General features: G+C 41.0%; 1 protein-coding gene across 6 annotated transcripts in view; it reads left to right on the forward strand.

Moving 5' to 3' along the window:
- Positions 1 to 26,541, forward strand: part of LOC144591992 (guanine nucleotide-binding protein G(I)/G(S)/G(O) subunit gamma-7-like) — a 231,934-nt gene that overhangs the window by 137,156 nt on the left and 68,237 nt on the right. For all 6 annotated transcript variants that reach the window (XM_078396114.1, XM_078396112.1, XM_078396111.1 and 3 more), the window contains one exon: positions 12,143 to 12,178. The gene's annotated coding sequence lies outside the window, so the exon portion shown is untranslated. The remainder of the gene's footprint in view (positions 1 to 12,142; positions 12,179 to 26,541) is intronic.

Raw genomic sequence — 26,541 nt, forward strand, 5'->3', positions numbered from 1 at the left:
TGAGGGCTACGGATAATTTGTCAAACAATGGGGGTGTTGTCGGCAAATTTAAAGATGGAGTTGGAATTGTGTCTGAGCACAGCATTGAGGCGCTCCTGTGCTGATGGTTATCATGCAGAAAGTATTGTTGCCAATTTGTACTAATTGTGTTCTGTTGATGAGATGGTGAAGATCCAGTTGCAAAGGCATGCGCAGAGACCAGTTCCCTGAGCTTGGTAACAAATTTGGATGGGTTGATGGTGTTGAACGCTGAGCTGTAGTGGATGAACAACAGTCTGATGTATGTGTTTTTATTGTCCAACTGCTCCAGTATAGAATGGAGAGCCAGTGAGATCGCATTCTCCGTTGACCTATTGTGGCAGTAGGCGAATTGTAGTGGGTCCAGGTTCTTGCTATGGTTAATATGTGCCATAACCATAATGTTGTTCAGTCTATGCATTTGTAGTATTATATGTTCTATCCATTGGTAACATTAGCTAATTCTTTATAGAGAGCATCATTGCTGGAGTTAACCACATTTTGAATTAGGAAGGGTGCAATCTGACCACACTGATGTGGAATTGGGGTCACATTTCGGCTAGACTGTTTAAAGTCTGCCCTTTCCTTTCCTAAAAAACATTACGTTCTGATTATTTTTTAATAATTATTGTTGATATGAATGGAGACATCTCCCCTCCTTTATCTTCCTCCACCAAGCCCTCCAGTGCAGCATCAGAAAATCTTGCTCTTTCCAGTTTGCTGCATTATTTTGCTTTTTGTCATGAGGAATGAGTTCGCCAACAACTTTCTCCCACCTGCTCTAACCATTTGAATTTTGCCTGTGCAACTGCTACTTTGCTTTAAATGGTGTAACTTTAAATTGTTTCAGCTACCTTCGTGTTTGACCTCAGCTGAGATGTTCAGTTAGCAATAGTAGCATTCTGAATTTATGGAAGTTAACATACATCATGATGTTTGATGCATCATGAGATATTGGCAGATCATTGGATGATGATACCTGTACCTGTGGCCAGGAACTATCAAATCAAGACTTCTAACCCCTTTCCAATGGGTTTAGCTCATTAACGCCTGCTTTTAGTTTTTAAATGATCTCTGATGAGACTATATTTAGATTGGATGATGTGATTTAGCATTCGGTAGAATCATAATCAAATATCTCCAAGGGATTAGATAACAGGTTGCACATCATTGCAAGGCATTGGTTTCTATTAAATCTTGTGCAACCTGACAAGAAGCATGTTTAAGTCTATTTCCAAACCATCAATTTTATCAAATGCAAAATATCTTGGAAGCTGTGCCAAGACCTTAGTGCAAAATCAAAGCTGCAAAAGCTAACGCTAATATTTGTAATCATTCAATCTTCGGCAGGAAGCAGTCTTAACATTTTTTTAGACTTTCGACTGTGAATTATTTTCTATCTTCTTGTATACTGATGGAAAGAGAGCAAATTGGAAGATAGCAAATGCAGCATCGCTTTTGAAAAAAGGAGAGGGAGAGAGAGGGAGAGGGAGAGGGAGAGGAAAAAAAAGAAGAAAAAAAAAGACAGAAAAGTATCAATTAATCAGTCTGATGTGAATTATAATGCATATCCTGGAAGCTATTATGAAGGATTAGAGAGGCACTTGGAAAATAATAGATTGGGCAAAGATTTAGATTTATAAAAGGAAATTTGTGTTTGAATTATTTGGTAAAGGTGAACTGGCTGATATGATGTATTTATATTTTTAGTAGGGCTTTGTTAAAGTGCCACACAGGGGATAATTAAACAAGTTTAGTGCATGGTATTTTGGGAGTTATAATCAGGATTTAGAATTGGTTAATGGGCAGAACACAGAGAATAGGAATAAATAAATCAGTTTGGGTTGGGAAGCTGTGACCAGTGGATTGCCACAGGAAACAATGTGCATAGCTTTATCTTCATCAATCTATATTAAGCCTAAGCAGATACGTGCAATATAGCCAGGTTTGCTGGTGTTACATAGATAGGCTGCATTGTGATCTAAGAAGAGAATGCAAAGAGACCTCAGAGAGGCTAAATGAATTTCTGAAATCATGTCAGATAGAATATAGTGTAGAACATATGTTGTTGACTTCGGTAGAAAGATGGGAATGTGCAATATTTTTTAATAATAAAATATTGAAAAATGTCAGTGTTCAAAATGATCTTAGTGTTACATATAAATGACTGAAAGTTAAGATGCAATTAGAAAGGTGAATGATAAGTTAGTCTATTTTAAAAACAGTGACCGCAAATTGTCTTGCTCTGTTAACATGGGGAGCTAGTGAGGTCACATCAGTAATCAACACATTGACATCATCTGTATCGGGGCTGCCTCTTGTACCTGTGCAGAACTCGTGATTTCATAAATCTTACCACTAACTTCCACCCTGCCCTTAAATTCACTTGGACTATCTGATACCTCTCCCTCCTTGCTCTTGACACCTCTTGAACTCTCTGTCTTCATCACAGGGGACAGACTATGGACTAACATCTACTCCAAACCCACCCACTCCCACAGTTACCTGGACTACACCTCCTCCCACCCTGTTTCTTACGAAGACATTGTCCCCTACTCTCAATTTCTCCGTCTGCGCCACATCTGCTCCCAATGTGAGGCTTTCCATTCTAGGACATCCAAAATCACCTCTTTCTATAGTAAGCGTGATTTCCTCCTTCTTTTCTTAGGTGGATCCCTCACCCGCATCTCCTCTGTGGTTGTATTCTCGTTCCCCCTCCCCCCAGACGGAACAAGGATTCAGTTCCCCTGGTACTTACCTTTCACACCACCAGTCTCTCCATCCAACACATCATTCTCCAATAATTCTACTATCTTCAACATGATCCCAACATGTCACATCTTCCCATCCCAACCCTTTCCATCTTCTGCAGAGATCACTTCCTCTGCCACTCCTTTGTTATCCCTTCCCACCTAAACCACCCCACCCCAGGTACTTTCCCCTGCAATTACAAGGGATATAACACCTGTCTGTCCTTATACCTCCTCCCTCACATCCATCCAGATATCCCAGCGGTCCTTCCAGGTGAGACAGAAGTCCACATGCACCTCCTCTAACTTCATGTGTAGGAAAGAACTGCAGATGCTGGTTTAAATCGAAGGGAGACACAAAATGCTGGAGTAACTCAACGGGACATGCAGCATCTCTGGAGAGAAGGAATGGGTGAATTTTCGGGTCGAGACGCTTCTTCAGACCCGAAACGTCACCCATTCCTTCTCTCCAGAGATGCTACCTGTACTCCAGCATTTTGTGTCTACCTTCCTCTAACCTCATCTGGTGTTTCTGATATGGCCTTCTGTACATCAGAGAGACCACACGTAGGCTCACTGACCGTTTCGCCGAACACTTGCGCTCATTGTGCCAAGGCCTATCGGATCTCCTGGTTGCTAAACATTTTAACACCTCTACCCATTCTCATACTGACTTTTCGGTCCTGGGCTCCTCCATTGCCAGAATGAGGTCACGTGTAAACACCACATGTAAACTGGAGGACATATGTGTGTCCTCATAATACTCCAAATAGAGCATAATACCACTTAGATAGCGTACAGTCCAGTGGAATAAACATTGAATTCTCCAATTTTAACAAAACCCTCCCACTCTCCCTTCTTGCCCCCTAACCTCCCCAATCCCTCTCCCCTGTGCCCCACATGTACATGCACTATTTATCCCCTCTCCTTCCACCTACATTCCTTCCTCTACTTTCACAATTAGCAACTCTTCAATCCTTTTGCTCAATAATTTTCATCTCTGGCCTCTGTCCATCATCTGTCTATGAAAAATACCCCTCACCTGCATCAGCCTATTACCTGTCAGGCTTTGTCCTGCCTCTCCTCTCGTCCAGGTTTCCCTCCCCCATCAACAATCGGTATGAAGAAGGGTCCTACTCGAAATATTACCTATCCGTGTTCTCCAGAGATGCTGCCTAATCTGCTAAGTTGCTCCAGCCCTTTGTGCCTTTATACAGAGAATAAGGATTGCCCATTTCAGTTGAAATGCACTATTTAGGATAAAATAATGTGGTAAAAGATGGGTACTCAACAATGCAGGTTTGTTATAAATCCATCAGAATCCAAAAATCTCAAATCAAATCCCAATCTTAACAATATTCTGTGCTGCTGGAATGGAATTGAATGGTCCATTGAGCATTTTGATGTCCCCTGACATATGGCTTTTTCCAGGCACAGAGTGCACGCTGACATTGGACTGTTTAGTTAGAGCATAATCATGCATCATTAATTTCCACTGCAATTTGTTGATGTGGAAGTTCTCCTCAATCTATATGAAAAGTTTGTATAGTGTACAATGTCAAATTTACTTTGCAATTTCCACTTGTTATCTTCACACAGCGTGTTGTCCAGGACACACTGTTCTGGAGATATTTGCTTTAGGTGTTATTTATTCATTATCATCCATCGCCGTACTATTTTCTATTTATTAAGGTAGTGCATGTGAATTACACCTGATAATTGGAATACTGCATCTAAATATGATGTGGAGGAAAATCATTGATACATTGTGCTAAATTAACTGAATTAACTGTGTCAGAAATTAAATATGGCTTTCATTTCTGAAGAGAATTAGGAATTTCTACACTGGAGCCATTGCTTGTTTCCTTTTTTGGCTCCAAAGTGAATGTGGTTACGTGATACTGTATGGCACTGAATCATTGCAGCGGTGAAGGATTCCTACCCATGTTCTCCAGACATGCTACCTGACCCACTGAATTACTCCAGCATTTTGCGTCTATCTGTGATAGGGTGGGGTTAGGTGGGGAAGAGCAAAGAGTTGGAGGAGATCCCTGGGAAACGGAAAGAAGGTGGAGTCCAATTAGTACAATGCAGGAGAAAGGGTGGGGGAGTAGGTATGAGAGGGTCGGGCGAGTAAGACTGTGAGGGGTACTGAGAAGTAGGATAAAACATTGGGACCGAAGAAAAATAGATTTGCAAATGGGAAAGATTGAGCATGAGGTGTGAAACGAAGGGCAGGGTGAAGAGGAGACGGGGGGAAGGGTGTGTGTGTGTGTGTGTATATATAGATAAATCTGGTCCTTAGGAATCTTTCCCCCAATCATTAAATCTGAACATGTTTGACGAGGTGCATTTCCTAATCATATAACCGGCTTACTGCTGGTTGGCACATCCGCATGAATGAAGTTAAAACACCTTTGAGCATTCCAAAAAAATTATTAATTAAATGCACCTATCAGCTTTTGCAGAAAAAGAGAGCAGGGTGATCTAAAGTCATTAACCGATGATGAAAGTAGTTGGGGTCAGCATGACTAAACTTATGTCAAACTTATATTGCAGTTCTCGGATTTTGATTTTTTTTTCTCATTCCTTTGATCACATTTTTCTTTTGCTATCCTTATTTTACTCCCGGTGATTTAGAAATAAATTATGGAATATAAACCAGAAGGGATAGCTTTCCCCAACAAGAATGAGCTAGTCTGACATCTCCGATCCCCTGTGCACTAAGCATATGTATTCTAACCCACTGCATCAGTCTGAGGTAGAACCAGGACGTCAAGTTTATCAATGCATGTGCCCCGACCATTAACACTACGGATGAGGCCAGGTAGGATTTCTACTCCAACCTTGAGAAAACCCTGCTCCATTACCCAGAGGAAGCCAAACTGCTCCTTGTGAATGACTTCCATGTCAGGGTATGAAAGTATCAAAACAAAATCATCCTCATTCCAGAAGAAGCAGAATGATACAACAGGACTTTCTGAAAATAATTATTGGTCCTTTCATAGGGATCATTTAGTGTGCCCAAAGTTAATAACTCATAACAAATTTGCACACCATCAACAATAAATTACTGTTATTTTTGGATTCTTTATTAGATTTCCTAATGTTATTGTTAGTGACTCTTCTGTGCAAGGAATGCATATGCTATTTCCTTTACTACATAGAAAAAGTCTGTTTGGCCCAACCCATCTATGCTAGCTCACTGAACAATTGCATTACCTCACAAATTTTCCCTGTAATGTATTCTTCCCACATTCCCATGAATTCTGCTATCCACCTACGGGAGAGACAATTTTATATTGGCCATTTAACCTCCCAATTCACAAGTTTTTGAGATGTGGTAAGAAACCAGAGGAAGGCCACGTGGTTACCAAGGAAATGTAAAAAACATTACACATATTCATCAGAGGTTCAAATTGAATTCAGATTTCTGGCCATTGTGCCCGTGTCCATACTTGCATTCATTCTCATTTTCTTTCCATTTCTTCGGAGGTAAGAAAGATTCTAGGATTCTAGAGAGGACTTGTTTGCGTACGGTATATTGTAAGAGATATTATGAGGTTTAAAAATTCTGAGTAAGGTACATCATTCAGTGATGCTGCTGTTTAGCTCCAGTAATCTAGGCTTGATGCTTATTCTCAGGCCACAGAATTGGTGTGGGGGACATTGGTGTGCAGGCAATAACCATCTAGTGCATGCACAATGTCAATGCAGGTGTAAATTTGGCCAACCTTACCAGATGCATTGCCATTGACGTCATAAACTAGAAGTGCAACTTATCACAGCCCAAAATAGGTATTTCAACATTTCAACAATTCAACATTTTTCACACAGTCCATCCAGTGTCAGGTGTAAATGGATTTGATTAATATAAAGGTAGTTACAAATTGTTTTTTGCTACTGCTCGAATATGAATCATTTTTTGAACTGTCTTTCTTTTCAAAGTTGACAAAAAGCTTAGAATTTTTCTTTGCTGCCTCGCAATCTGGTCCTTCTCCCTTAGGAATCTTTCCTCCGATCATTAAATCTGAACACGTTTGAAGAGGTGCATTTCCTAATCATATAACCGGCTTACTGCTAGACTGTCTGAAGAAGGGTCTCGACCCGAAACGTCACCCATTCCCTCTCTCCTAGATGCTGCCTGACCTGCTGAGTTACTCCAGCATTTTGTGATACCTTCAATCAGACACATGAAAAATAGTAGAAATTGATTTAAATATAAATATGAAATAATTCAAAACTTTTTTAAAAATTTAACTTAAAAACAACTTAAAATACTGGAAATCCATTGTTGAATAAAAAGTTAAATAAAGTAACATAAGTAAACCATATCTTTTAGAAACATAGAAAAATAGGTGCAGGTGTAGGCCATTCGGCCCTTCGAGCCAGCACCGCCATTCAATATGATCATGGCTGATCATCTAAAATCAGTACCCCGTTCCTGCTTTTTCCCTATATGATTTTAGATTTATTTAGAGATACAGCGCAGAAACAGGCCCTTCGGCCCACCGGGTCTGCGCCACCCAGCGATTCCCGCACACTAACACTATCCTGCACCCACTAGGGACAATTTCTTTTAACATTTGCCCATTCAATTAACCTACATACCTGTACATCTTTGGAGTGTGGGAGGAAACCGAAGATCTCGGAGAAAACCCACGCAGGTCACGGGGAGAACATACAAACTCCGTACAGACGGCGCCCGTAGTCAGGATCGAACCTGAGTCTCCGACGCTGCATTCGCTGTAAGGCAGCAACTCTACCGCTGCGCCACCGTGCTGCCCTTCATTCCTATGGCCCCATCCAGCGAATTGACCTCCACTGCCTTCTGTGGCAGAAAATTCCACAGATTCACAACTCTCTGGGTGAAGACGTTTTTCCTCATTTCAGTCCTAAATGGTCTACCCCTTATTCTTAAACTGTGACCCCCCTGGTTCTGGATTCCCCCAACATCGGGAAATTTTTTCCTGCATCTAGCCTGTTCAATTCTTTAAGAATGTTATATGTTTCTATAAGATCCCCTCTCATCCTTCTAAATTCCAGTGAATACAAGTCCAGTCGACCCATTCTTTCATCATATGTCAGTCTCGCCATCCCGGGAATTAACTTGGTGAACCTACGCTGCACTCCCTTAATAGCAATAATGTCCTTCCTCAAATTAGGAGACCAGAATTGCACACAATTCTCCAAGTGTGGTCTCACCAGGGCCCTGTACAACTGCAGTAGGACCTCCTTGCTCCTAAACTCAAATCCTCTCGCAATGAAGGCCAACATGCCATTAGCTTTCTTCACTACCTGCCTGCAGTACCTGCATGCTTACTTTCAGTGACTGATGTACAAGCACACCCAGGTCTCGTTGCACCTCCCCTTTTCCTAATCTGACAGCATTCAGATAATAATTTGCCTTCCTGTTCTTGCCACCAAAGTGGATAACCTCACATTTATCCACATTATACTGCATGCATCTGCCCATTCACCCAACCTATCCAAGTCACCCTGCATCATCAGAGCATCCTCCTCTCAGCTCACACTGCCACCCAGCTTTGTGTCATCCGCAAACTTGGGAGATGTCACATTTAATTGTAAAACGAACAGCTACGTGTGGACCCATTGGGTCCAAACCTCTCCTGCATTGATGTAGCACACTCCCCTTCCTCACTCCCCCCTCAACCCCGCACTCACCACTCCATCCCCCCTCAACCCCCCTTAAAACTCCCCCGGAGCCGGAGGGGGAGAGAGGAAAAGGGAGAGGGTGTAATTCACCCCGGAGGGGTGAGTGACTCCACTACCTTCACTCGGGCTAGTCCCGCCCCCCCTCCGAGCGGCAATCCTCCCCTATCTGCATAGGCGCGGTTCCGGTGGCCATCTTACCATTGTGATGCAAGATGAACACGTAAGTATTAGATCAACGGGCCCCAACTGCGCACGCGCGAACCCGTTAGGTTCCCATTGTGACGTCGAACACGGAGGTATTACTGCGCAGGAGCGGCTGACGGGCAGGGCAAGTGGGACTGATTTATTAAAGTTTAAAAAAGTGAATGACTTTTAAAATATAACAACCATTTGAACCGCAGGCCAATGGTGAGTAAGGTGGGCCTAAAATTGTTGTGCTATCGTGTACCACTTTGGCTGTATTTCGGGAACACACAAATGTACAAGATAAGAGTTTTAGTAATAGATAGATACAACGGGTTGTGCTACATACTTCAACCATATCCTCCGCTCAGGACTGTTGTGCACCAGTGGCTGGGTGCAGCTTCAGTATCTGATGCATTTGCTGTGAAAATCAGAGAAACTGTGACCTATGAGGAGACCATAAAGCCTGAACAAATTTACATTATACCACTGATTTCATTTTAAACATGGTAAAAAAGATTATGAGCATTTCGACCCAATGTTTCCTTGCAAATTAAGTGAATTTGCTTAGCCTTATTATTGCACACTCAAATTGTTGGAGAGTGTGGTATACCTAATTGATTTCTAAGCACTGCAAGTTTCAGAGCAAAACTACAGAAAAATATCTATGCAAATTTTTGTAGATTTTATTGTTGGTGCCACATTGACTCAAAATCAAGCCAGTAAAATATTAGTGAAGATGTACATTTCATCCAATGCAGAGATGAAGAGAGTTTTTAGAATGTAAAGACAATATATTTAACCGACAAAATATGAATGGCCTTAAGAATTCAATTTTAGAATCTATTATCATTTAACATTAAATAGATTTATTACCAATTTAACAAGATTAAGAAATGCATTGATAACACCATTCCATTTCTACAGTAAAAGTCTTAATCTGACCACTTGTGCCTTCGGTATTGCAGAGCCAGCAGATTTTCCTGATTATTCGGTTATTGCTCTATACATACATTTCTGTCAGTTTAATGTTACACAATATTATCACAAATATTCCATTGGCACCTGAATTTAAAGGGAGTGAAGGAAGCAGGGCTAAGGTCAGTTTATGTGGCGCATAGGACTGGTGAGTTGCAGTGGCATACAGGACACATCATCTGGGGAGCGGATGCCAACCCATCAGTTTTCTGAATAGTCAGAAAGCAAACAATCGTAGTTTTACTGTATTAGGAAAGTTTAAATGATCTTTCTGTCCAGGAATATATTGAGTATATATTTCAGGAGCTTGTGTTACATGAATAATAATGTTCACTCAAACAATACTGAGAATTCAATAGTTCAATAATGTTCATATTATTGTATTCACGCAGTAGCACTAGAATTTACTTTAGTTTAGAAATTGTTAGTATTATTGTCGGAATAAATGCTGCAACCCCAAAGGGAGGTTCCTGAAAGGGTGCTTCTCCCGTGGTGAAATACTGGCACTACATCTGGATCTAATAATGTATCAATTATTCTGCCAAATTCTCAGAAATGAAATTAAAGTTGTGGGACATTTTCCTCCTCAGTACACCAGGCCAACAGGCATGACTCTGTAGATTTAGTGAAGAACAGAAAATGCTGGAAACCCTCTGTAGGTCACACGGACACTGTGAATGAGAATCAGATTAAACATTTTGTGTCGGAAACCCTTCATCAGAACAGCCTGAGACATTTCCCATTTCCCCTTCCACAGACAATGCCTTGCCTGCTGAGTGTTACCAGCATTTTCTGTTATTTCACATTTCAGATTTCCAGTATTGCAGGGTACTAAAAATCAACATCGGCAATATCGTGTATTTAATCAATTTTTCTCTATTCATAAGATGAACATTACGACTTTTTTTTTTCCCAATGCAAAACAGCACCGCTGTTACACGATTCATTATTGCTGGAATTTGCAAACTTCATTCAGTTGTATTACCAAGAAAGAAGATTTCCCAGTGCGTTTGTTTAGTAACTTCTTTGAAAATGACTATAAGATAATTTATAAATACTCTGCGTGGCCTATCTATTGCTCACAGACATATCGAATAATATTGAAAACAGTCACACATCCAATGCAGCAATGCAAATCATCTCATTTATTTTCCTGCTGGCTGAATTAACTTCTAATAAATTACACTGATGTTGCATAATAAGTAGCATTGTACTGCACAAGTTCCAAGAGTCTCAAATGTTTTTAAGAAATCTTTAAATGGAGTTTTGCAATCTTTACACGCAGCATTTACTCATTCCGTTTAGTTTTTTAAAAAATAATTTTTATAAAGTAAAATGACCCCAGAGCCCTGAGTTAGAATTTCTGATTTCACTCAAGAGAGTGAAAGAGGTTTACTTGACTTAATTGACAAGCTAACAAGATAACCAATCACTAGAGTTCTCATTCTAACCTGAATCAGAAGGTCCCACAATTATGTGGAACAGTGAGTTTTAGGTGAGGTTGGGATCGGGATCAACTGTGACAGTTTTCTTTATTAAAACTGAGGTGAGAAGGAACCTTTTCACTCAGACAGTTGTGCTTTTGTGGAATTCTCTGCCACATAGGGCAGTGGAGGCCAAATCACTGGATAAATTTAAGAGAGAGTTAGATAGAGCTCTGGGGGCTAGTGGAATCAAGGGATATGGGGAGAAGTTGGGCACAGGTTACTGATTGTGGGGATCAGCCATGATCACAATGAATGGCGGTGCTGGCTCGAAGGGCCGAATGGCCTCCTCCTGCACCTATTTTCTATGTTTCTAAATAGTCATCGTTCACTTGATGAATTTGCAAACCATTATGGAATTTTGCTGAAATGCTAAGACTGTCAAGATAGTGAAAGAGAGAATGGGGGATAATCTTAGATGAACACCTGTATTTAATGTAATCCAAATTAAACCACAAGATATTCCCATTCTCTTACCAATGCTATGTTTATATTCTGATAGGAAGGAGGTACATTCAGAAACCTTCTTCATTCCTCTGGTCCTTCATCCTTTACAATTCACATGGTGCCATATTCTCACCATCATCATGTAATTCGTTCTGGAGAACATGCCTAGGTCCGTGGGTGAATGTGGGTGGGGGGGGGGGTCGTAGTAGTGAATGCAGGAGCTGTATTTCAGTCATATTGGGTTTAAGCACCATCTGGAGGTGCCAATTAGTCATATTCGTATCCTTTTCCAATAATGAATGGTAATAAAAATTGAATAGTGGTAACGGTGTGAACTCAACTACTCCTGTATCACAGTAAGTAAGATGTTTGAGAGCTTTTTAGTTACAGTGATTGAGATGATCACGAGATGTAGGTGAGATTGACTGGGAATGGTTTTCTCCAATTCCTTCCAGTTTGGAGAAAAAATGCAAAAGGGAAGTGTTCAATAGTATCAATGATTTGTATTAATCCAATATGAATATATGTATTGAAGAATTATATATATATATGTATTTTTTCAACTAAGACAAAGGATTAACACATTTTCTCTAACTTTACTTGCAGACTGGAGAGCACTTTCCCTGAAAACAAAAGAGAGAGGTATGGACTTTGTTATTGATATTATATTGAGCAAATAAAACACTGACTTGCAAGCAGAGAGAATTAGCTCAGTAGGAACACAGAATAAGGAACGATATTCAGCATCGTCTGTGCAAGGTGTGAAAGCTGCATTATTTGACATGTGCTGCTGCTTATCTTCCCCCAGAACATATTTTACCACAGGTAAATTCTGTACCAGAGGAAGATCATGATAGTTGCTGGTGTCATTGAAAACTGGAAATAATGCAATGCATGACTCAGATTAAGCCACGAGAAGTGCTGTTTAAAAAGCTTTGGTGAAATTCATAACTACTCACTTTCTTTCATAGAGAGTACATTCATCAAGGTCCTGAAAATCAGTACATTAACCTTCTGAAATACCCACATGATGAATCAGTCCGTAAAGAATCTAGTCATGCCTCAATTGTCTAAACTCCTAAAGTGTGACTAAAGGATGAAGCATTGAAATGTCAACTTTTTGAATGAGAAATATTTTGCATGGAAGTTGGCAATTTTGTTCCTGGTACTATCACAGACATAACATACTCAAAACTGCAACAAAATGTTTATGGAATATTAATTTACTCCATGTTTATCAGTTGAAATCCCATCAAATTGGAAGAGAAGTTGAAACTCTGGTCCTCATGATTTTCTTTCCTTTTATATCCTCTAAGCAGTTTCTGATTACATAACTTCCATGTAAAACTAAAAATATCTTTCACTGAATTTATACAGTGAAATGTTACAATGTGCAGATATGACTTGGCAAAATTTATTGCAAGAAAGATTCCTGATAAGATGATGTATTTTCTAACATTGAGACAAAATTGCAGTGCCCAGTCTTTGCACATGCATGAAATATATTTGAAAAACAAACATCTTCAGAAGCTGGAAATCTAGAAATAGAAAGTGTTGAAAACACTTTTCCAGGCATCGGGAAAGGGTAACGTAATTAATGGTCAAAGTCCCTTAATCAGAACTGGGAAAAGAGGAAAAGTCCGTTTTAAACTGCACAGGTGGTTAGGTTGGAATGGATAGGCTAAAAGAGGTATTTCTGATAGATTGAGGCCATGGTTGCTGTGGTGATATGCTGTTTACTGAGCCATCAGGGTGATAGATTAAAGAGCATAGATGAATAAATGATACTTTATTATCACATGGAGAAAGAGGAAACAAATAGATACAAAAAAGGGCTGTAATGGGTATTCCATATTTATTGAAGAGAACTGAAACCAAAAATTGAATGTTTGAATGCCAAGCCGTTCAAGCAATGAAAAATAAACTGCAAAACAAAATTAATGTAAAACACAATTAGGGAACAAGTCCATCATGATGCAAGTGTTGATACATGGTGTTCCATTGCTGAGGTAGGATTAGGGTTGTGCAGGTCTGTTCAAGAACCTGATAGTTGCAGGAAAGTTGCTGTGCTTGAACCTGGTGATGGGGGACTTCATTCATCTGCCTGAGGGAGCAGCAAGTAGAGGGCATGGCCTGGATGGTGGGGGTCCTTGATGATAGGTGCCACCTTCTTGAGGCGGTGCCTCATGTAGATGCTTTGGAGAGTTGGGAAGGCTGTGTCCACGATGGACTAGGCTGATTCTTGCGTTCTCTGCAGCCTCTTTGTTTCTGTGCATTGAATTGTCTAACCAGGTCATGCTGCAACCAGTGAGGATACTTTCTACAGTGCATCCATGGAAATTTGTTAAGAGTATTCAGTGACTTTCTGAATCTCTTTCAACTTCAAAGAAAGTAAAGGCGTTGGCACACTTTCTTCATGATTAGTTGAGTTTATTCTCACACGTACTGAGGTACAGTGAAAAGCTTTTATTGCGTGCTAACCAGTCAGCGGAAATACATGATTACAATCAAGCCATCCACAATTTACAGACACATGCTAAAGGGAATAACATTTAGTGCAAGATAAAGGCCAGTAAAGTCCGATTAAATATCGTCCAAGGGACTCCAATGAGGTAGATAGTAGTTTAGGATTGTTTTCTAGTTGTAGGTAGGATTGCTCAGTTGCGTGCTAACAGCTGGGAAGAAACGGTCCTTGGATCTGGAGGTGTGCCGTTTTCACACTTCTATACCTCTTGCCTGATGGGAGAGAGGAGAAGTGGGAGTGGCCGTGGTGAGACTCATCCTTGATTTTGCTGGTGGCCCTGCCGAGGCATCGTGAGGTGTAAATGGAGTCAATGGAAGGAAGGTTTGTTTGTGTGACGGTCTGGGCCGCGTCCTCAATTCCCTGCAATTTCTTGTGGTCTTGGATGGAGCTGTTCCCAAACCATGCTGTGATGCATCCTGATAAAATGCTTTCTATGGCGCACCTGTAGAAGTTGGTGAGAGTTGTTGGGCACAAGCCAACTTCCTAAGCCTTCTAAGAAAGTAGAGGTGCTTATGTGCTTTCTTAGCTATTGCTTCGATATGGGTGGTCGAGTACAAGTTACCTGTGATATTTAATCCTAGGAATTTGAAGCTTTCAACCATCTCCACTGCAGCACCATCAATGCATATTGGGGTATGTATACCGCTTTGCTTCCTGAAGTCGATCACTATCTCTTTTGTCTTGTTGACATTGAGAGAAAGGTTGATACCAGGCCACAAGTTTCTCAATCTCCTTCCTGTACTCCGTCTCATCATTATTTGATATGTGGTGCACCATGGTGGTGTAGTTTGCGAATTTGTAAATTGAATTGGATTTGTACATGGCTGCACAGTCGTGGGTGTACAAGGAGTATAGTTGGGGGCTGACAACGCATCGTAGAGGATGATTTGTCTCCTATCTTCACTGATTGGGGTATGTTGGTCAGGAAGTCACAATTGCAGAGATGAGTGCTGACTCCCAAGTTCCATGAGTTTGGTGATGAGCTTGGATGGGATAATGGTATTAAAAACAGAGCTATAGTCTATGAATAGAAGTCTGACGAAGGTGTCTCTCTTATCCAGGTGTTCCAGGAATGAGTATAGGGCCAGGGAGATGGCATCAGCCATGGACCTGTTGTGGTGGAAGGCGAACTGCACTGGGTCAAGACTGCTTGGTTGACTGGATTTAATGCGTTCCATAATTAGCCTCTCAAAGCATTTCATTGTGGTGGATGTCAAGGCCATTAGACGGTAGTGGTTAAGGCATGAGATATTGTTTTTCTTCAGCACCGGGATGATAGCGGTCTTCTTGAAGCATAGATATCATCCATGTGTAAGAAAATAACTGCAGATGCTGGTACAAATCGAAGGTATTTATTCACAAAATGCTGGAGTAACTCAGCAGGTCAGGCAGCATCTGAGGAGAGAAGGAATGGGTGACGTTTCGGGTCAAGACCCTTCTTCAGACTGATGTGCTGGTCCCAGGACAGGCCATCCAAGATACTAATGCTCCGGAATTTGAAGCTGCTAACTCTCTCCACTGTCCTGTCACCAATGAAAAATGGCATGTGGTATCCTGACTTCCTTTTTTTGAATTCAATGATTCATCCCTAGATTTTGTTGACATTGAGTGAGAGGTTGTTGAAGCATCCCCACTCGCCAGGTGTTCTTTCTCTCGCGTGACTTACTGCACCACCCATGATTAGTCCATCAGCAGTGATGCTATTTTATAGATGGCATTGGGACTGGCCTTAGCCACACAGTCAAGAGTTTAAAGAGAGTAGAGCAAGAGGCTAAGAACACAGCCTTGAGGATCATCTCTGCTGATGTTCAGGGAGGAGATGTAGTTACCGATCTGCACTGATTGAGATCTGCCAAAGCAGAAGTCAAGAATCTAGTTGCAAAGGGCCCTGCAGAAGCTTAGGTCTTGGAGCTTGGTTATGAGTTTGAAGGGGATAATTGTGTTGAACGCCAAGCTGTAGTTGATAAACAGTAGACTGTATTTTGTGTTCATGTTATCCATATGGTCCGGAGCAGAGTGGAGAGCCAGGGAGACAGCATCTACTGAGATCTCAGGGTTGTCAGAACCTGTAAGGGCTTGTGTGGGTGTTCTTCCTTTCAAAACATGTATAAAACACATTGAGCTCATCCCGAAGTGATGCATTGTTGGTATTTTTCAACCCAGTTTCACCTTGTAAGAAGTGTCAGCGTGTTAGCTAGTGTTCTTTTATACTGCATGTTACCACTTCGCATTGTCATGTTTCTATAGGTAAAATGGACCCAGTTAAGGCATGTGATATTTCATAAGTTATTCACATCCAAGACAGCACTGTCCTTGGTAATAAATAATAGTGTAGTGGCCTGGCGGAGGCCAGAGAAAAGGCAAGACGCCAGGCAGTGTTTTGTTAGATTCTTTATTAGGCTGTGAGCTGGTGCCCACAGCGTAGTTCTCCAAGGGATGATCCACGCCTTCCCTTGGTCTGGCTTTTAACCCCTTTCACCTGTCCGTCACGTAACGAGGGGGCTGACCCGAGGAGTGGCCTGATCCGCCACAGGACCCCCCCCAAGAACCGGAGGTACAAAACGGACAGGAGGGCGCACGAGGCGACCAGCCCGGGTGCGCACCATGACCGGCGCAGGGACCGGCGACTGACCGACAGGTGGAGGGGTCGTAGCAGACAGTGGAGGGGGTAGCTTGGACGGGGGGCGACCGCGCGGGCGGGGCTGTGCAACCGGCACCGGCCGATCAATGTCCACGTGTGCCGGCTTCAGCCGTGCGATCGAAACAGTCTCTCTGCGACCCCCCATGTCCAGAACGAATGTGGCCGAGCCGTGTTGTAGGACCCGGAAGGGGCCCTCGTACGGCCGCTGGAGAAGTGATCGGTGTGCGTCCCTGCGCAGGAACACGAACTGGCAGTCCTCCAGAGCGGCAGGGACGTGTGGCTGGAATGTCCCATGACGTGATGTGGGCACAGGTGCCAGCCTGCCCACCGTCTGCGCTTTTGGTTTTTGTCAATGATTGGTAGTTTTATACATTGATTTAAAACTTTTTAGTTAAGGACATGCAATGTTCAGATTTTTCTTTGACAGTCTAACATAAAGAGCTGCCTGTTTTTGCCCATTTTACAAAGCACAGGTTTTTTAATCAACACTATGTTATTTTACCTAATATATAACATCCTTCTAGTTAAGTGCTTAAACAGAAAATGTCTGCAATAAATAGAAAATGATCTTGGCACAGTGGAGGTAGTATGCAGAAATGTTTATGTGGGGTCTATTGCCATGTTCTTCTAAGAACAGTGAAGTCATTTCAGGAATTATCAAAAAAATTAATTCAATAAATCTAGCTCACCACTCCGGCTAGCATATTCCAAATAATGCATTCTTATTAAAATCTTAACAAACCAAACAAGCAATAATAAAAATACCAAGGGTTGTAATTAGTGTTATCAGAAACAACAAGATATTGCATAAAGCACCTGACTAAACTCTTAGCTAATAAGAATTACAATTAAGAACCGGAATGGTTTTATTTTGGCAATAATTGTATATTTCCATGTCTGCTGTTTTCTCATGTCAAAGGCAGATTACTTTAGCTTCATTAAAACATCTGAAATGTTTTACTATTAATGGACGTATAGAGGCTAAAAATGGATAAATTCACAGTTCCATTGTAAGTCCTGAGGTGCAGAAAAACCTCTAGAGTGATGTGGTAGACAGAAGGTTTCACAGTTTAAATATTGCAGACAACCACAAATTGTGCTGCAGTGGTGCAACAAGAATGCTCTCTGTACCTAGACGCCCACAAGTTGTGGTAGATTCACTATTTCGCTATGCCTCAGGCCAGCATGTTTTTCTGCAAGACTGATTATTCACTCTGCAGCAAGGGTCACTACATCATAGAGTCATACAGAGTGGAAAGAGGCCCTTTAGCACAACTTGCTGACTAACATGCCCCATCTACAGTAGTCCCATCTGCCTGCATTTGGCCCTTATCTCTGTAAATCTATCATATCCATGTACCAGTCCAAATTTTTCTTAAACGTAATGATAGTATCTGCCTCAACTACCTCTTCTGGCAGCTCGTTCCATATACCTACCACCCTTTGTGTAAAAAAAATCCCCCTCGGGGCTCCTCTAGGTACAGAGAGCAATCTTGTTGCACCACTGCATCACAGTGGTCACATGGTCTCCCCCTCGGGCTCCTATTAAATCGTTCCCCTTTCATTTTAAACTTATGTCCACTGGTTCTTGATTCCCTTCCGCTGGGTAAAAGACTCTGTACATTTACCCTGTCTATTCCTCTCATGGTCTTGTACATCTCCATAAGATCATCTTTCATTGTCCTGCGCTCCAACGTATAAAGTCAATAGACAATAGGTGCAGGAGTAGGCCATTCGGCCCTTCAAGCCAGCACCACCATTCAATGTGATCATGGCCGATCATTCTCAATCAGTACCCCGTTCCTGCCTTCTCCCCATACCCCCTGACTCTGCTATCTTCAAGAGCACTATCTAGCTCTCTCTTGAAAACATCCAGAGAATTGGCTTCCACTGCCTTCTGAGGCAGAGAATTCCACAGATTTACAACTCTCTGACTGAAAATGTTTTTCCTCATCTCCGTTCTAAATGGCTTACCCCTCATTCTTAAACTGTGGCCCCTGGTTCTGGACTCCCCCAACATTGGGAACATGTTTCCTGCCTCTAACGTGTCCAATCCCTTAACAATCTTATATGTTTCAATAAGATCCCCTCTCATCCTTCTAAATTCCAGTGTATACAAACCTAGTCGCTCCAGGCTTTCAACATACGACAGTCCCGCCATTCCTGGAATTAACCTAGTGAACCTACGCTGCAAGCCCTCAATAACAAGAATATCCTTCCTCAAATTTGGAGACCAAAACTGCACACAGTACTGCAGGTGCAGTCGCACTAGGGCCCTGTACAACTGCAGAAGGACCCCTTTGCTCCTATACTCAACTCCTCTTGTTATGAAGGCCAACATTCCATTGGCTTTCTTCACTGCCTGCTGTACCTGCATGCTTCCTTTAAGTGACTGATGCACTAGGACACCCAGACCTCGTTGTACATCCCCTTTTCCTAACTTGACACCATTCAGAAAATAATCTGCCTTCCTATTCTTACCACCAAAGTGGATAACCTAACATTTATCCACATTAAACTGCATCTGCCATGCATCTGCCCACTCACACAACCTGTCCAAGTCACCCTGCAACCTCATAGCATCTTTCTCACAGTTCACACTGCCACCCAGCTTTGTGACATCTGCAAATTTGCTAATGTTACTTTTAATCCCTTCATCCAAGTCATTAATGTATATTGTAAATAGCTGCGGTCCCAGCACCGAGCCTTGCGGTACCCCACTAGTCACTGCCTGCCATTCTTAAAGGGACCCATTTATCCCCACTCTTTGCTTTCTGTCTGCCAACCAATTTTCTATTCATGTCAGTACCCTACCCGCAATATCATGTGCTCTAATATTTCACACTAATCTCCTATATGTGGGACCTTGTCGGAGGCTTTCTGAAAGTCAAAGTACACTTCACCCACCGGCTCTCCCCTGTCCATTTTCCTAGTTACATCCTCAAAAAATTCCAGAAGATTAGTCAAGCATGATTTCCCCTTCGTAAATCCATGCTGGCTCGGAACGATCCTGTTACTGCTATCCAAATGCTCCGCAATTTCGTCTTTTATAATTGACTCCAGCATCTTCCCCACCACTGATGTCAGACTAACTGGTCTATAATTTCCTGTTTTCTCTCTCCCTCTTTTCTTAAAAAGTGGGATAACATTAGCTACCCTCCAATCCACAGGAACTGATCCTGAATCTATAGAACATTGGAAAATGATCACCAATGCATCCACGATTTCTAGAGCCACCTCCTTAAGTACTCTGGGATGCAGACCGTCAGGCCTTGGGGATTTATCAGCCATCAGTCCCATCAGTCCACCCAACACCATTTCCTGCCTAATGCGAATTTCCTTCAGTTCCTCCGTCACTCTCGGATCTCTGGCCACTAAAACATCTGGGAGATTGTTTGTATCTTCCTTAGTGAAGACAGATCCAAAGTACCGGTTCAACTCGTCTGACATTTCCTTGTTCCCCATAATAAATTCACCTGCTTCTGTCTTCAAGGGACCCATATTTGCTTTAACTATTTTTATTCTCTTCACGTAGAAGCTTTTACTATCCTCCTTTATATTATTGGCTAGCTTACCTTCGTACCTCATCTTTTCTCCCCGTATTGCCTTTTTAGTTATCTTCTGTTGCTCTTTAAAAGAGTCCCAATCCTCTGGCTTCCCGCTCTTCTTTGCTATGTTATACTTCTCTTTTATTTTTATGCTGTCCTTGACTTCCCTTGTCAGCCACGGGTGCCTCTTACTCCCCTTAGAATCTTTCCCCCTCTTTGGGATGAATTGATCCTGTAACTTCTGCATTATTCCCAGGAATACCTGCCATTGCTGTTCCACCGTCTTCCCTGCTTGGGTCTCCTTCGAGTCAAATCTGGCCAGCGCCTGCCTCATGCCTCCATAATCTCCTTTGCTATACTGTAATATTGACACTTCCAATTTTCCCTTCTCCCTCTCAATTTGTAGATTAAAACTTATCGTATCATGACGACTGCCTCCTAATGGCTCTTTTACCTTGAGTCCCTTATCAAATCAGGTTCATTACATAACACTAAATCCAGAATTGCCATCTCGCTGGTAGGCTCCAGTACAAGCTGTTTTAAGAATCCATCTCGGAGGCACTCCACAAACTCCCTTTCCTGGGGTCCAGTACCAACCTGATTTTCCCAGTCTACCTGTATGTTGAAATCTCCCATAACCACCGTAGCATTACATTTGCTACATGCCAATTTTAACTCTTGATTCAATTTGTACCCAATATCCAGTCTACTGTTTGGGGGCATGTAAACAACTCCCATTAGGGTCTTTTTACCCTTACAATTCCTCAGTTCTATCCATACTGATTCTACATCTCCCGATTCTATGTCACCCCTTGCAAGGGACTGAATATCATTCCTTACCAACAGAGCGAACCCATCCCCACTGCCCACCTGTCTGTCTTTTCAATAGGTCGTATACCCCTGAATATGCAGTTCCCAGCCCTGGTCCTCTTGTAGTCATGTCTTTGTAATTCCCACAACATCATACTTGCCAATGTCTAACTGAGCCTCAAGCTCATCCATTTTATTTTTTATACTACGCGCATTCAAATACAACACTTTAACTTCGGTATTCATCTCCCCTCTCACACCATTGGCCCTGACCTTACTCTCTTATCCCATCTTGAACTTTCCTTCCCATTTATTCGAGAGTCTTTTGCAAATTTTCCTGTATTCGCTTCCCCTTTAACTCCATCTTTACACTCCCAATTTGTCAACCCCTCCCCCCCACTACTTAGTTTAAACCCACACGTGCAGCGTATCCTTATTCCTTTTGAGCCAAAGTCCAGCCCTTAAATTTTATTTGCTGTCAAGCAGACAGTCCATCTTTTCAGAGAGTGAAAATTCCTAATCTGGGACTCCCTCACACTCATCTCCTACACCATCAGTTTGCCCCGTAAGTCACTCCTCCTTTCATGTGATGGGGAGGGTTTGTTTGAGATAGACAAAGGCTCCTTCCCAATTTTATTTTACAGACCTTCCTCCACTTTTTGTCATGCATTTTCCCTTCTGCTCCTTCATGACATCTGTTGCCATGACATTTGTTGCCAAAGGATACCAAGAGTTAAAGTCATGATCCATCTACATGATCCATACACAATAATATACACGTGCAGTGTGCACAATGAAAATAACCCACTTTGCAAAATATGATGACAGTTGGGCAGTCCACCCAAACAGATTATTTTTGTTATGCTGATGGAACACACCAAATCCTTATGTGCACCTTTTATACTGGACACCAATACTTTATCTTGTATCATTTGGTGCCGATGGTAACTGCTACAAAATGGAGATGAAGCTTAACTCGTACGTGGCCATGCATTGCAGGATGATTTGTTTACCAAAGCAGGTATATTTAGTTTGATAATTAGTTCATGCTGGAAAAAGTGAGGGCTTGGCACATGACCAAAATATTTAACAAATTCCCTTTGTACTATGAACGACTGTCGAAATTAATTACTTGAAATTGTTGGCAAAGTAAAACATTGACAACAATTAAACAAAATATCTTACATCACATCACAGGAATAAGATCAGTAAATAATGCCTGTTTGAGTCAAGATTGTAGAGCATTTCATAAACTCCACGGGATATAAAGCTTGTTCTCAGGGTTTCAAAGTGGAATAACCATTAAAATAAATTTGAATTTCATGCACTTGTTCAAGGTTAATGCATGCTTCCTTATCCAAGAATAAGAAGCCCGTGGACGAGCAGAAAATTAAGGAGCTCCCACATATACCGAAGCAATAAGAGAAGTAAAGTGGTTGGGTGGTCACATGGGGTCAAGATGCATCAGATTAGAAAGGTACTGTAGAGGAGATGCAACAGCTTTGTCATTTTTTCTTTAACTGTTGTGATGTAAGAACTCATTTTTTAAATGATTGTTCATGAAATGGCTCCTTGCCTAATATCATCTCTATGAGAATGAGCTGTTCTTGTTTCAATATAGAACAGCACAGCACAATAACAGGCCCTTCCTTCCATGATGTTTACACCAACCATGATGCCAATATAAATGAATCTTATCCAAACCCAATGTTCATTTCCTCTGTCCGTTTCCAATTCATGTTCTTCTGTATGAATGCTTCTTAAATGTTGTTATCATATCTGCTTTGACCACTTTCCCAGGCAACACATTCCAGGAATCTACTACTCTCCATGTAAATAAATTGCCTCATAAATCACCTGTAAAGTTTTCCCTTCTTACGCTAAACCAATGCCCTTTTATATTCAACATTCTTATCCTGGGAAAAGGACTTTGACCATCAATGCGATCAATGTTTCTTATAATTAGATCTACTTTTATTAGGTCATCTCTCAGTCTTCTATACTCCTGCAAAAACAATCCAAGTTTTACCAACCTGTCCTTTTCGCTTATACTGTTACATACAGGCGACATCCTGGTGAACCTCGTATGTATCCTCTCTAATGCCTTCACATCCTTCCTATAATTCCATTCCAAATGTGGTCCAACCAAAGTTATATTACAGCTGCCACATCACTTCATAATTTTTGTACTCATTGTTCTGATCAATGAAGACTAGCATGCCATATGCCTTCTTACCACCATATCTACTTGTGTTGCCACTTTCAGAGAGCTATGGACTTGCACCTCAAGATCTTACTGTGTATTAATGCTCCGAAGGGTCCTGCCATTTACTGGAAGATTACTGTTTGCATTTGACCTCCCAAAATACACCACTTCACATTTGTCTACGTTAAACTTAATCTGCCATTTCTCCACCCAAATTTCAAACTGATCTATATCCGGCTATATTCTTTGACAACCTTCCTCACTATCCATAATTCCACCAGTTTTTCCTTTATCTGCAGAATTGCTGATTAGACCACCTACATTTTTGTCCAAATCATTTATTTCTGTTACATAGAACAGAGTCTCCGACACTGATCTTACAGGACACTACCAGTCACAAGCCTCCTACTACACACTGCCTGTTATGACCAAACCAATTTGGAATCCAACATACCAAATCACCATGGATCCCATGTGACTTAAACATTACTATTGTTACTTAAATCCTACATTGGGATTCTGTGTACATACCCTATACAGGCAACCTCTGGATTACATTAAGTTTCTATTTCTGAGATCTGTCCAGGCGCAGATTTCCCAGTAAGTAATTACAAACTTGAAAAATGCTTTAAAAAATGTATGAGAGAATTTATGTAAAGTTGATTTTCATAGTTCTAGTCATTCATAACCCGAGGTTACCCAAAATCAAATTTAAATTATTTATAAGAGCTGATGCATCATCATTGGACAGGCACATGAAAGTGCAAGGAATACAGTTTAACTTGGTATCATGTTCGGCACAAATAGTGTGGACGGAAGGGCCCGTTCCTGTGCTGTACTGTTCTATGTTCTAAAACCTTTCCAACAGCAGGCAACTTTCTGAGAGAAGATATAGAATCTTGAAAGCACAGATGCCTGACTTAAAGAACTGTTTTTCCCCACTGCTATCAGATTCCTGAACCAATCATAGCTTTCGCACTCCCTTCCCGAGCTGTTGCCACTTTCTCTCATTCTTAATTCTACCTCTGATTAAATCCATTATTGCACTTTAGTAGTTTTGTTTTGCACTACAGATTTCACCACAATCCTTGCACCATTCTACTGATTTTCATTTGTCATTGAGTTCATTGTTGTATCTCTCATGTATACCGTTTACTCATTATCATGAGCTTCTTGCATGACAATAAACTAAGCTGATCTAGACTTAATCATTCACATACCAGTATTATACTAATAACTACTCGAAGATGATCTGTTCGAGAAAAACGTCTACATTTTGGGAAAACAAATGCACTTTAACTCGGAAACCTGCTATATTATCATGTACCCCAAAATTAGTTCAATTAAAGTAGCTAATTACCTTTGAAATTAACCAATGTATATTCCATTCTTGTAAGGCAAGCAGTAACCCTCTATATTTCCTGGGAGTTTGCCATTCCAGGCTTTCCTGATTCACTGTGAAGATATTTACACAAAGGGAATCAATTCTTCTGTGGCTAATGTGGCCTCTTATCCAGAATTACCACAGGGGGAGGACCATTGAAACAATTAGCCTACCAAGTATGGTTTTATGTAGCTTGATAATTATGTTAATCTTTGTTACTGGGCTATACCTCAGACTATCTGTTTTTTATATAGAGCAACTGCATCAATTTAATATTCTAGTATTTTCACCACTCTATGGTGTTTCTGTAGACCACACAATAACTATTACAATCTCTTGAAATTCATGGTTACCTCTTAAATGAGGAAGGCTGGCAACTGAAATTGATCCGTTACACAACAGCTGAAATAATGCACTTGAACGTTATCACAAGAGAGGTGGAAGGGTGGGATGGACAATTGTTGCATGGTTACTAGTTAGAAGAAACTGCGTCTTATGGCTGTTCAAAACTATGCTGATCAGCAAATTATGTACATAATGCACTCATAATTTCAATTTATTGTTACTGTGAACGACTTCCTGGTTTTGAATAGAATAAAATTACTGCCATAATGGACAAACAAAAATGAATCTTACCAAGATAAACAGAAAAAAAACTGACCTCTCTGCTCCATTTTTGAATTTGGCTATTTTGTGATTTTATTTTTCTTTCATGCATGCATTGTGGTCAATGTTGAACAGAATTACTCTGTTAAGCAATAATCAGACTTTGAAGAGATATGCATGCTCCTTTGTTTCAAGCAATTTCCTACATTTGCTATCTGAGGTTTTATGAAAATAACCATTTCAATTTTACACTTCAAGTTGAAACCCAATTAGTTTGTACTATTTTTCAAGAATCTGTCATAAAAAATGTCCATATCAGTTTGATACCTGATCATTCTATCCAATAACATGCATTAGGCTATCAGATAATGGCCTGTAAGCTTACAGTTAGCAGTGATACTTGATTAGAGCAGCAGCTTTGGGAAAATAAATAAGGCAAGTTTTGGACCTTTGTCATTTCCAAAATGTGCCAGTCACATTTGAGGAAACCAGTCATGGGATTGCATCCGACTTATAAGATATATTTTTCATCTTTACCCAGCTGAGTGCGGCGGCCACAAGAGTGGGAGTGCTCCAGCTGGCCCCACACTTAAGAAAAGCAGGCCACCTCTCCCAGTCCGATCCACCATTGATGAATGAACACCCCAGTCGCCTCCACACAAACGTCAAATATGTAATTTCCACGGAATAAATGCTGTGCCTGCATCTATGCTCAAGTTCTGATTTCCAAATAAAGTAAAATTTGCAGGAAGTAATTCAGCGCGCATTCTGTTTGACATTTATTGTCTAAACAAGTATCTGCATTTCATACATTCATTCATTTTAACTTTTATATTTTAAAAGAGACCTAAGGAAATTTATTATATCATGTTGTTTTTGGTCTGAGGTTGTAAATTTTGATTTGGTTCAAGCCCAAGGGTTGATTTTAAATTTCCAGCATGCTTAATGTTGTCTCAAACCTTTTCCTCTATTAATTGGCTGAATTTATGACCTGTCCTCCATTGTAAGTGATTTTCTGCTATACCAATTGATCTTTGGAATTCAATTGGTCGAGTCCAAATATAAGTTAATAATTGGTCATTGGTTATCATGCAGCACGGTAAAGAAGTAACCTCAAAACCTACTAGTATGACAAAGCAGTTTGTGTATGCATTTGTTTTTTCCTCAGCATTTGTAAAGCACTCGTGTTCTATAAAAAAACGTTTATTTCTCATATCCAGACATATTTCACAGATTCCAGAATTAGTAGGAAGTACACCAACACTCAAGTGTCAGAACAGTGTCTT

The sequence above is a fragment of the Rhinoraja longicauda genome, chromosome 3 (genome assembly GCF_053455715.1).
Source record: "Rhinoraja longicauda isolate Sanriku21f chromosome 3, sRhiLon1.1, whole genome shotgun sequence".
Taxonomy (NCBI): Eukaryota; Metazoa; Chordata; class Chondrichthyes; order Rajiformes; family Arhynchobatidae; genus Rhinoraja; species Rhinoraja longicauda.